The sequence below is a fragment of the Bombina bombina genome, chromosome 8, assembly GCF_027579735.1.
Source record: "Bombina bombina isolate aBomBom1 chromosome 8, aBomBom1.pri, whole genome shotgun sequence".
NCBI lineage: Eukaryota > Metazoa > Chordata > Amphibia > Anura > Bombinatoridae > Bombina > Bombina bombina.
In genome coordinates, this window is record NC_069506.1 from 4659912 (window position 1) to 4673189 (window position 13278).

Consider the following 13278-nt stretch of genomic DNA (forward strand, 5'->3'; position numbering starts at 1 on the left):
GTATAGCCAGAGGAGGGCTGGTTATAGGATCAGTGGTATCTGCATCAGTATAATAACACCCAGCGCTATATAATGACACAGTAGTGACACTGGCTCATGGGTATAGCCAGAGGAGGGCTGGTTATAGGATCAGTGGTATCTGCATCAGTATAATAACACCCAGCGCTATATAATGACACAGTAGTGACACTGGCTCATGGGTATAGCAAGAGGAGGGCTGGTTACAGGATCAGTGGCATCTGTATCAGTATAATAACACCCAGCACTATATAATGACACAGTAGTGACACTGGCACATAGGTATAGCCAGAGGAGAGCTGGTTATAGGATCAGTGGTATCTGCATCAGTATAATAACACCCAGCACTATATAATGACACAGTAGTGACACTGGCACATGGGTATAGCAAGAGGAGGGCTGGTTATAGAATCAGTGGTATCTGCATCAGTATAATAACACCAAGCACTATACAAAGACACAGTAGTGACACTGGCACATGGGTATAGCCAGAGGAGGGCTGGTTATAGGATCAGTGGTATATGCATCAGTAGAATAACACCCAGCACTATATAATGACACAGTAGTGACACTGGCTCATGGGTATAGCCAGAGGAGGGCTGGTTATAGGATCAGTGGTATCTGCATCAGTATAATAACACCCAGCGCTATATAATGACACAGTAGTGACACTGGCACATGGGTATAGCAAGAGGAGGGCTGGTTACAGGATCAGTGGCATCTGTATCAGTATAATAACACCCAGCACTATATAATGACACAGTAGTGACACTGGCACATGGGTATAGCCAGAGGAGGGCTGGTTATAGGATCAGTGGTATCTGCATCAGTATAATAACACCCAGCGCTATATAATGACACAGTAGTGACACTGGCACATGGGTATAGCAAGAGGAGGGCTGGTTACAGGATCAGTGGCATCTGTATCAGTATAATAACACCCAGCACTATATAATGACACAGTAGTGACACTGGCTCATGGGTATAGCCAGAGGAGGGCTGGTTATAGGATCAGTGGTATCTGCATCAGTATAATAACACCCAGCGCTATATAATGACACAGTAGTGACACTGGCACATGGGTATAGCAAGAGGAGGGCTGGTTACAGGATCAGTGGCATCTGTATCAGTATAATAACACCCAGTACTATATAATGACACAGTAGTGACAATGGTACATGGGTATAGCCAGAAAAGGGCTGGTTATACTATCAGTGGTATCTGCATCAGTATAATAACACCCAGCACTATATAATGACACAGTAGTGACACTGGCACATGGGTATAGCAAGAGGAGGGCTGGTTATAGGATCAGTGGTATCTGCATCTGTATAATAACACCCAGCTCTATACAAAGACACAGTAGTGACACTGGCACATGGTTATAGCCAGACAAGGGCTAGTTATAGGGTCAGTGGTATCTTCATCAGTATAATAACACCCAGCACTATATATTGACACAGTAGTGACACTGGCACATGGGTATAGCCAGAGGAGGGCTGGTTATAGAATCAGTGGTATCTGTATCAGTATAGTAACACCCAGCACTATATAATGACACAGTAGTGACACTGGCACATGGATATAGCCAGGGGAGGGCTGGTTATAGGATCAGTGGTGTCTGCATAAGTATAATAACACCCAGCACTATATAATGACACAGTAGTGACACTGGCACATGCGTATAGCCAGAGGAGGGCTGGTTATACGGTCAGTGGTATCTGCATCTGTATAATAACACCCAGCACTATATAATGACACAGTAGTGACACTGGCACATGAGTATAGCCAGAGGATGGCTGGTTATAGGGTCAGTGGTGTCTGCATCAGTATAATAACACCCAGCACTATATAATGACACAGTAGTGACACTGGCACATGAGTATAGCCAGAGGATGGCTGGTTATAGGGTCAGTGGTGTCTGCATCAGTATAATAACACCCAGCACTATATAATGACACAGTAGTGACACTGGCACATGGGTATAGCCAGAGGAGGGCTGGTTATAGGATCAGTGGTATCTGCATCAGTATAATAACAACCAGCACTATATAATGACACAGTAGTGACACTGGCACATGAGTATAGCCAGAGGAGGGCTGGTTATAGGGTCAGTGGTGTCTACATCAGTATAATAACACCCAGCACTCTATAATGACACAGTAGTGACACTGGCACATGCGTATAGCAAGACATGGACGGGTTATAGGATCAGTGGTATATGCATCAGTATAATAACACCCAGCGCTATATAATGACACAGTAGTGACACTGGAACATGGGTATAGAAAGAGGAGGGCTGGTTATATGATCAGTGGTATCTGCATCAGTATAATAACACCCAGCACTATATAATGACACAGTAGTGACACTGGCACATGGGTATAGCCAGAGAAAGGCTGGTTATAGGATTAGTGGTATCTGCATCAGTATAATAACACCCAGCACTATATAATGACACAGTAGTGACATTGGCACATGGGTATAGCCAGAGGAGATTCAAAATATATAGGGAAGAGGGGAGGGCACACACAATTGAACGTTCAGAAATGAATCCAAGAACAAGCCAGCAGGTGCTATATCCACTATAAAAGTCCCTCCAAAGCCCTTTGTAGTTCTAAGGTATAGGTTGATGATAATATTGCATTTGGGTAATGACCCTTTATGTATTCAGGTGCATAATGTGCATAGTGTGTTCTAGTGCATGATATAGACATCAACATCTATAATTGCTGCCGTTCTTCTTCGCCATTCCATACAACCCCATGCAAACGAATCCCAAACACCTTCCCTCGTGAGAGATTCGAAAGACTGTGAGTCTGTAAGTACTGTGGTAATGTCATGAACAATATTGCTTAAAAGGACAGTATACACTCATTTTCATATAACTGCATGTAATAGACACTACTATAAAGAATAAGATGCACAGATACTGATATAAAAATCCAGTATAAAACTGTTTAAAAACTTACTTAGAAGCTGTCAGTTTGGCTCTGTTGAAAAGGCAGCTGGAAAGCCCACTGCAAGTGGCAAATAAGACACTCCCCCCTCCCCCTTCTTTTGCATATGAAAAGACCCTTTACACAAACAGCAGCAAGCTGGAGAAGGTAGCTGACGGTATTCTCATAAAACTTTGGGGCTTGGTTAGGAGTCTGAAAATCAGAGCAATGTTATTTAAAAATAAGCAAAACTATACATTTATTTTAAAATAAAACTTTATGGGCTATATAAATAGATCATCTACAAAACATTTATGCAAAGAAAAAATGAGTGTATAATGTCCCTTTAAGTCTATTAACAATGCTCCCAGCTGTATAGAATAGTTTAGCTTACTCACAGTTGTAGTTCCGTTCAGATTTAGCGCAATTTCCGTGTCCGCTATCACTCCCTTGCAACCTCTCTGTGTAGACTTCACAGAGCGTTAGCTCCAAACACTGCAGGCACTGTAGTGAGTAGTCCATGCTATGCACTCTGCGCTATCCTTCACACCGTCTCTTGAACCGTCACTCACAGGCCCTTGGGGCGGTATGGTCGGTATGGTGAACAGTTTCCCCTGCAGGGCCCCACCATCCAGCCGTGCTCACTACTGGCCAAATCACAATCACATGCGGTAGTATACAATAGTGGTAAGGAGCACCCGAGCGAGTGGGGTTTAAAAAAACTATTTTATTGTATTCAAAAGTTAAAATAAAGGGTTACAATACCCTAGGTAAAACCTCTATAACGGGAGGCAAAAATTAGAACAATGGCTGACATGTTTCGGCTCTTGGCCATACTCGTAGCCCCTGTGTAAAACATTTCACATACATACCTTTAAAAACATTTGCTGCCTTCTGATAGGGGTAGAGGTACACACCTTCTAACAGAAACCGCTATCAGGTCATCCCTTATAACAAAAATCCCCTCCCCCATTAGTCCTACGTAGTTGGATAGCACTTGTATGCACACGCCTCCTCCTCATGCTCCAGCATCGCTGTCACTGAGTTAATAATAATTCCAGTAATAACTTCTAATTAACAGGAGGGATGCTTGTGCATACAGATCCACAAGTCCTATTATAGCTCCCCCTCATCCTATCTGGGGGCATGCAATTTGTCCCATGTTGGGCTATCACTATTTTTATAACCATAACCATAGGGTATAGGACCTATCAAAAGCTGGTCAACATAAGGGTGTGCATACTGCAGTACTTAAATACAAGGGAAACTATTACACTAGTTATAAACAGCATAAAAGCTGTAATCTGAAACATAGAAAAATTAACTCCCTTCACATCTAAATTTAGCTAATGCACTAATGTACTGGAATCTATGAGCATTGCTACCATGTACACTATTAGTATCTTTGGACCTAAGAATTCATAACTTAAGATGAACTCCACCCAAGAACAATAATAGTGTACTAGAGGGCATTAACTCAGCCACCCCATCCTGAAAGTGCCTTTGTAGAAATGGTCCAATATAAACTGGCCAAATCTGCAACCCACTGTCTGGTGCTGACTTGGCCAGTAATTTCAAGTTATATGAGCTAAATTACTCTATATGCTTTTAGGTGAGAACCCTCACTTTGAACATTGAATATGACCTCATAAACTTTTGGTAATATTAGAAGTTCAGGCCCTCTGGAATTCTAGTTCTCAATTTGAATATCCAGAAGGCCTCCCTCTCTGCCAATTTCCTTGATCTACTGACACCTGACTTCACCTTGAGGACCCTTTCAATAAGGTTTCACTTGAAACAAGTCACATCCTTTTCGTGGAACCTAGCAAAATGATTCACAAGTGGAGTGGTGAGGGTACCTGCTCTAATATCCACTAGGTGCTCCTTAATCCTAAACCATGCTTCTCGGGTGGATAGACCCACATATTGAAGGCCACACTGAATGCAGGGGATAACATATACGATGAGTGGAGTGGCAATTAAGGCAGGTTTTGATATGGAATGTTTCCCCCATAACCAATTATTTAAAACTGCTGCCAATAAGTGCCTTAGCACAGGCTACACAGGTCATATTGATACAGCGGTACATTCCATTTATTCTGAGCCAGGATGAACTATCCTCAACAGTATCCTTAAGCCTCATGGGTGCCACAATATTTCCAATGGTCAAGCCCTTTCTATAGGTGAATCTGACTCCACCTTCTGCTGCCCTCTGTAAACCATCATCCGCTGCAATCAAAGGAAAGTGCTTCCTCACAATTCCACAAATCTGGGCTTGTTTCATTGTTTTGCTTTTGTTTGGACCTATTGAGGAGGGTATCTCTGTCTAATGTATTGACTAATCTCCTCGCCTTCTGAATGGAAGGGTGCTTATACCCTCTCTCCTTTAGTCTTACTGCAAAGTCATTAGCCTGTCTCTCATACTCTGCATTATCTGTACAATTCCTTTTGAGGCGTAGGAATTGGCCTTTTGCCACTCCATCAAATACTCTCTGGGGGTGACAACTTGAGGCGTGAAGGAAGGAATTACCCGATATTGGTTTGCGATAGACCTTGGTCTCTATATCCCTGTCCAGAGTCCCTATGAGAGTGAGATCAAGAAAGTTGATCTCTGTCTCATGTGACTCAGAAGTGAAGCTAATGCCCACCTCATTTTCATTGAGGTAGGTAACGAAATCACGCATACCATCCTCTGTGCCTCTCCAAATGAAGAGCAAATCATCAATAAAACGTCCGTACCACAAAATCTCTCGCCTGTAGGGGTTCATCTCTCCAAAGACGTGGGCAGCTCCCACCAACCCATGAACAGGTTGACATAGGAGGGGGCAAACTTGGCCCCCATCGCCGCTCCACGCCTCTGGAGAAAGAACTCCGCCCCCAAACTCAAAATAATTGTGGGTAAGGAGAAAATTAATGACCCTGATCACATATTCCACAAATTCACCATCTCCACTAAACTTTCTATCCAGAAAGAACTTTACTGCAATCAATCCTTTGTCATGTGGTATTGTGGAATATAACGATCGCACATCAACCGTGAGCCACCTATAGTTTCTAATCCAAGTCACTTCCAACAGCAGATTTAGAACGTGTTTGGTATCAGAAAGATAACTTAAAAGATCTACCACTAGGGGTTTCAAAATACAATCCACCCACTCAGACAAATGTTCTAACAAAGACCTGATACCACTGACAATCGGCCTCCCCTGTACTTCAAATAGGGACTTGTGGACTTTTGGTAAATGATTAAATGTAGGGACACTTGGATTATCCACTAACAGATATGTTTTTGTATCTTGATTTATAAAACCAAGGTCCATCCCATTGTCCACCAAAGAGGCCAATTGTCGTTGGTAAATTCTAGTGGGGTCACCATGTAACTGTACATAATCCTCCTCATTTTTTAGCTGACTATGATCTTATTTTACAAAATCAGCCTTATGTACTATGACCATGGCTCCGCCTTTGTCTGCGGCCCTTACCACAATACTGTCATTTTTGCCTAGGTTCTCTAATGCTATTCTTTGAGCTCTGGTAAGGTTCTGTTCCCTACCCCTTTCTTTAATGTACTGTAAATTCCTCAGATCTGCCTCAACTCTCTTTTGGAATTTCTCCAAGGTGGAACCCCTGCTTTGTATTGGATAGAACTGGGACTTAGCCTTTAAAGCTGGAAATTTGGGTCTATCAGGCCCTTGGGTGGCCTCCAAACCTTAGAGAGATTCCAAGACCTGAACGTCACATAGTTCATCAAACTCCAAGAAGGTATGTTCTCCCTCCCCCCTTCTGGGTACTGGTTTCTGTTCTAAATGAATGGAATCCTGTCCCTCCTTAGATTCATTCACTGTTCTTGAGGAGAAGAACTTTTTTAGAGTCAGTCTTCTAATTAAACCATTCACATCCAGAAGGGTTTTAAAGATGTTGAAGTCATTAGTAGGTATAAAAGTAAGGCCCAGGCTAAGGACTTCATGTTCAGATGCCGTGAGTTCATGTCTTGAGAGGTTAATTATGTTCATTCTCTGTAATTGCCCCGTCCTTGTTCTCTTCTTAGTGGGTAGCGATTCTGTTCCCTCTGTTGGTATTGGGATCCTTGTTCCTCCTTCTTTTGTGGTAGGGGTCTTAGGTTTCCTCCCCCCCTTTGGGTGTCTTTTGGGGTAAGCGAGAAACCTGTTCCAATTGTGATCTCTCTGCTTCACTTGTTGATCTGGATTCATCTCTGGATGGGTTTAAATCTTCCCTATAGTTGGAGGTCTGACGGGTACCCTGCAAGACACTTTTCAATATAGGGGGTAGCCTGTTACCACCTTCCTTGGGTCTGACCGTTCGGTCCAGATGCCCAGTTTGATTGCTGGGTACACTCCCCTGGGCTCCCTGATCATTTAGTTGATCTTCTCCGCCTGATGCTGAACCCTCGTCACAGGATTCACCTTCACTTTCAAAGAAATTAACTCTTCTCCCTCTGTTTCTCCTGTGTCTGTTGCCCCCTTTTTGTCTATTCGGACGAAAGAACTTGTTATTCTGTTCTCTTCTTTGAGCATAAAGGTCTTTTCTACTCCAGACATAGACCCAGTTCTGTTCATAGTCCAATTGGACACGCACATACTTGCTGTGTTTAAATTCTAATAGGAGTGCTCTTGTTTCTGCTATAACCTCTTGAAGTATATTATCAAACTTCTTAAAGTGCGGTTCTCGGCTATGATTATTCAGCTCTATCAGTCAATCGGAATTAAGGTAGGAAAAATCCGATTGGCTGATTAGGCAAATCCCATTAAAAAGATAGGATACGCAATTGACGTAAGAGGATTTGCGGTAGCCAAAAGTCGCGGAAGAAAAGTGAGCGGTATACCTGTACCTGCCATACTCGTAATACCAGTGGGCGTTAAAAAGCAGCGTTAGGACCCCTTAACGCTGCTTTTTAAGGCTAACGCAGAACTCATAATCTAGCCGTATATGTATAAGTCAGTCTCATTTATTGTGAAATCTCTCAGAAATTGCATATAAATTGGTTATTGTTTTAATAATATACAATTTCTCTGGTTTGTTATAAATTCAGTATTGTAACTTAGTAACTCATATAGTGGCAGTAAATTAGAGTTGCTGGCTAAATATAGATTGTTCTGGTAAACTCATCTGTGATATTTTAATAGGAGACTTACTTGGAGCTAAGGTTAATTTTTAGATATATATCTTATGGTTTGCTTTGTATAGACAATTGTAACAGCATACATGTGTATAATTGATCCATAATCTAGTTTTTACATAAGTATATTCTATGGGGCCGAATTATCATTGTGCGAGCGGATATGATCCGATATTGTGGATCATGTGCGCTGCACATCAATAAATGTCGACAGCATACGATCTCAGCATTTATCATTGCACCAGCAGTTATTGTGAACCTGCTGGTGTATTACCGCCCCCTGTAGTTTGGTGGCCAGTCGGCCGCTAGCAGGGGTGTCAATCAACCAGATCGTATTCGATCGGGTTGATTCTCGGCAATGTTTGTCCGCCGCCTCAGAGCAGGCGGACAGGTTATGGAGCAGCGGCCTTTAGACCGCTGCTTCATAACTTGTGTCTCTGGCGAGCCTGCAGGCTCCATACGGAACTTGATAAATATGCCCCTAGGTGTCTATAAAGGTAACTGATCAGAACTAAGGATTAAATGTTACATTTTAGTTAGAATTATTGTTGTGTAAATATACCCACATCGTATGGAGGTTACTGCTGAAATATAATAAATAATAGAGCAACCTAGAAAATATATAACACGCTCTATTAATAAAAGAACTAACAATTCGACATTTCAAATGTAACATTCAATTAAAAAAATACTATTCAGAAGTTCAATAGTTCATGTGGCAGGGAATTTAGTAAATTGATACATAATAGATACCAATATATCAATTCAAATGTTTCTATTTCGAATATTGCATAATTTGAACATTATATTTAAAGAAAGCATGAGAAATACTATTACAAATATATAAATTTAAATTTTTCAAATATGAATATTGCATAATTTGAATCAAATTATTACAAAAATTAGAATCGAATATTACATTAAAGAAAACATTAGAAATACTATTACATTAAATGAATGCTAGAATATTGTACAAACATTCAAAAATCAAAATGAATGAATGTGTTAAAATTGGTTTCATTTTTCGAATGTTGTGAAACATTCGCCCATCCCTAATATACAGTATATATATATTTTGGTCTGTTTTCGGTTAAAGATACCCAGACTCATTAACAAAGGTAGAAATATAGCCTAATCCTAGTTAAGTGATGGTGTAATAAAATTGTGATTACAGTTTGGTTGAGTTGAGGATTTGTAGGCATCAAATCATCTGTTATTTTATCTTATAAATGGGACAACTGGATCTTTAGGTCAGTAACCGTGTGCTGGATCAGATGGGCTGAGATTTTTGGTATAGAAATCTGATTATTAAACGTATCAGTTTGATACCTTGAAGATTTCTCCTGTCTACATTTACAATATGTTCCTCGGTTTATTGATCTTTAAAGAATATTCTTCTGCACAAAACTAGAGAGAGGGGTTGTTTTGCCTCTCTGTATATGTACTTATAAAGGATATTTGTAAGGCTAAGACTGTAAGCCCTCTGTTTTTTATATTTTAGTTTATGTTGTCACCATTTAATTAGTATCTGGAGATCCAGTCACCCACAAGTCCCACTGGGCTGGCAATGTATCTCCAGTGAGTGTGCGGGGTACACATTGTAACTATTGAATTGATGATATATGTTTATGTTGATGTTTCAGCCCAGCGTCAGCCAATGCCCCTGTGCTCCTGGATATCAGGAATGGGCAGAGGACACAAGTAAGTGTGTACAGATTATTTACGATATATGCAGAGATGGGGCCATTCGTAACCAGGAAGGACAATGCTTGACAAAAGAAGAATGGATAGAATATTGTTCAAAACAAGTAAGTGCAACAGGGTGTCATTGTGTTACTGTCACAGTTTTACAGTTTTACGGGATAACAACCAGTTATAACTTAACTTATACTTAAAATTAAATGAATTAAAGTCTGATTAGTAACTTACTCTCTGGTGACACAAGGTTACTTGTCAGGGGGCAAACTAAACCTACAACACTGGATCATTTATCTTAAAGTGACAGGAATGGCTTCATTTTGTAGCCAACAGCGTCTGGTGTTTAAACGATGATTTCCTTTAATATTGTTAAGAAGCAGGACAAAAGATTGATTTTGTTTTCTAATAAATGACATTGTAAATAAAAAAATGATGTCCTTATTAGATTATAATCTGCAGATATGCCTAAATCTCGCTAAGGTGCCCCAGGTATATAGAATTTTATACAATTAAGATACTCCGGTGCCAAAACTAAAAAAATTCTCCAGTCTAGACGTGGCTTTAAACGCTGACACCTGCAGGGACACTCATGAAATTCTATAAAAAATGGTCCCTGCGAGTGGCGGGAAGTCTCCTATAGACATAATGACAGCTATCTGCTAGGTAAAAGTTCACAATGAAGGAGAAAGTACACAGGGAGACCCCAGCGTATGTTTAAACTTAAATATTACGCCTCATAAAAATCATAGTGCATTGTACCTTAAAATAGCGGTTATTTTCATATGCATTGGTTTAATATGCATAGGTGTCATAAGCATAGGTTCAATATGCATAGGTGTCATAGGTTTAATATGCATAGGTGTCATAGGTTTAATATGCATAGGTGTCATAAGCATAGGTTCAATATGCATAGGTGTCATAAGCATAGGTTCAATATGCATAGGTGTCATAAGCATAGGTTCAATATGCATAGGTGTCATAGGTTTAATATGCATAGGTGTCATAGGTTTAATATGCATAGGTGTCATAAGCATTGGTTTAATATGCATAGGTGTCATAAGCATAGGTTCAATATGCATAGGTGTCATAGGTTTAATATGCATAGGTGTCATAGGTTTAATATGCATAGGTGTCATAGGTTTAATATGCATAGGTGTCATAGGTTTAATATGCATAGGTGTCATAGGTTTAATATGCATAGGTGTCATAGGTTTAATATGCATAGGTGTCATAGGTTTAATATGCATAGGTGTCATAAGCATTGGTTTAATATGCATAGGTGTCATAAGCATAGGTTCAACATGCATAGGTGTCATAGGTTTAATATGCATAGGTGTCATAGGTTTAATATGCATAGGTGTCATAGGTTTAATATGCATAGGTGTCATAGGTTTAATATGCATAGGTGGCATAGGTTTAATATGATTGGTATCGTAGGTTTAATATGCATAGGTGTCATAAGCATTGGTTTAATATGCATAGGTGTCATAAGCATAGGTTCAATATGCATAGGTATCATAGGTTTAATATGCATAGGTGTCATAGGTTTAATATGCATAGGTGTCATAGGTTTAATATGCATAGGTGTCATAGGTTTAATATGCATAGGTGGCATAGGTTTAATATTCATAGCTGCCATAGGTTTAATATGCATAGGTGTCATAGGTTTAATATGCATAGGTGTCATAGGTTTAATATGCATAGGTGTCATAGGTTTAATATGCATAGGTGTCACAGATTTAATATGCATAGGTGTCACAGATTTAATATGCATAGGTGTCATAGGTTTAATATGCATAGGTGTCACAGATTTAATATGCATAGGTGTCATAGGTTTAATATGCATAGGTGTCACAGATTTAATATGCATAGGTGTCACAGATTTAATATGCATAGGTGTCACAGATTTAATATGCATAGGTGTCACAGATTTAATATGCATAGGTGTCACAGATTTAATATGCATAGTTGTCATAGATTTAATATGCATAGGTGGCATAGGTTTAATATGCATAGGTGTCATAGGTTTAATATGCATAGGTGTCATAGGTTTAATATGCGTAGGTGTCATAGGTTTAATATGCATAGGTGTCACAGATTTAATATGCATAGGTGTCACAGATTTAATATGCGTAGGTGTCATAGGTTTAATATGCATAGGTGCCATAGGTTTAATATGCATAGGTGCCATAGGTTTAATATGCATAGGTGTCATAGGTTTAATATGCATAGGTGTCATAGGTTTAATATGCATAGGTGCCATAGGTTTAATATGCATAGGTGTCATAGGTTTAATATGCATAGGTAGCATAGGTTTAATATGCATAGGTGCCATAGGTTTAATATGCATAGGTGTCATAGGTTTAATATGCATAGGTGTCATAGGTTTAATATGCATAGGTGTCATAGGTTTAATATGCATAGGTGTCACAGATTTAATATGCATAGGTGTCACAGATTTAATATGCATAGGTGTCATAGGTTTAATATGCATAGGTGCCATAGGTTTAATATGCATAGGTGTCATAGGTTTAATATGCATAGGTGTCATAGGTTTAATATGCATAGGTGTCATAGGTTTAATATGCATAGGTGCCATAGGTTTAATATGCATAGGTGTCACAGATTTAATATGCATAGGTGTCACAGATTTAATATGCATAGGTGTCATAGGTTTAATATGCATAGGTGCCATAGGTTTAATATGCATAGGTGCAATAGGTTTAATATGCATAGGTGTCATAGTTTTAATATGCATAGGTGCCATAGGTTTAATATGCATAGGTGTCACAGATTTAATATGCATAGGTGTCACAGATTTAATATGCATAGGTGTCATAGGTTTAATATGCATAGGTGCCATAGGTTTAATATGCATAGGTGCCATAGGTTTAATATGCATAGGTGTCATAGGTTTAATATGCATAGGTGGCATAGGTTTAATATGCATAGGTGCCATAGGTTTAATATGCATAGGTGTCATAGGTTTAATATGCATAGGTGTCATAGGTTTAATATGCATAGGTGTCACAGATTTAATATGCATAGGTGTCATAGGTTTAATATGCATAGGTGTCATAGGTTTAATATGCATAGGTGTCATAGGTTTAATATGCATAGGTGTCATAGGTTTAATATGCATAGGTGCCATAGGTTTAATATGCATAGGTGTCACAGATTTAATATGCATAGGTGTCATAGGTTTAATATGCATAGGTGTCATAGGTTTAATATGCATAGGTGTCACAGATTTAATATGCATAGGTGTCATAGGTTTAATATGCATAGGTGCCATAGGTTTAATATGCATAGGTGTCACAGATTTAATATGCATAGGTGTCATAGGTTTAATATGCATAGGTGTCATAGGTTTAATATGCATAGGTGTCATAGGTTTAATATGCATAGGTGTCATAGGTTTAATATGCGTAGGTGTCATAGGTTTAATATGCATAGGTGTCATAAGCATAAGTTCAATATGCATAG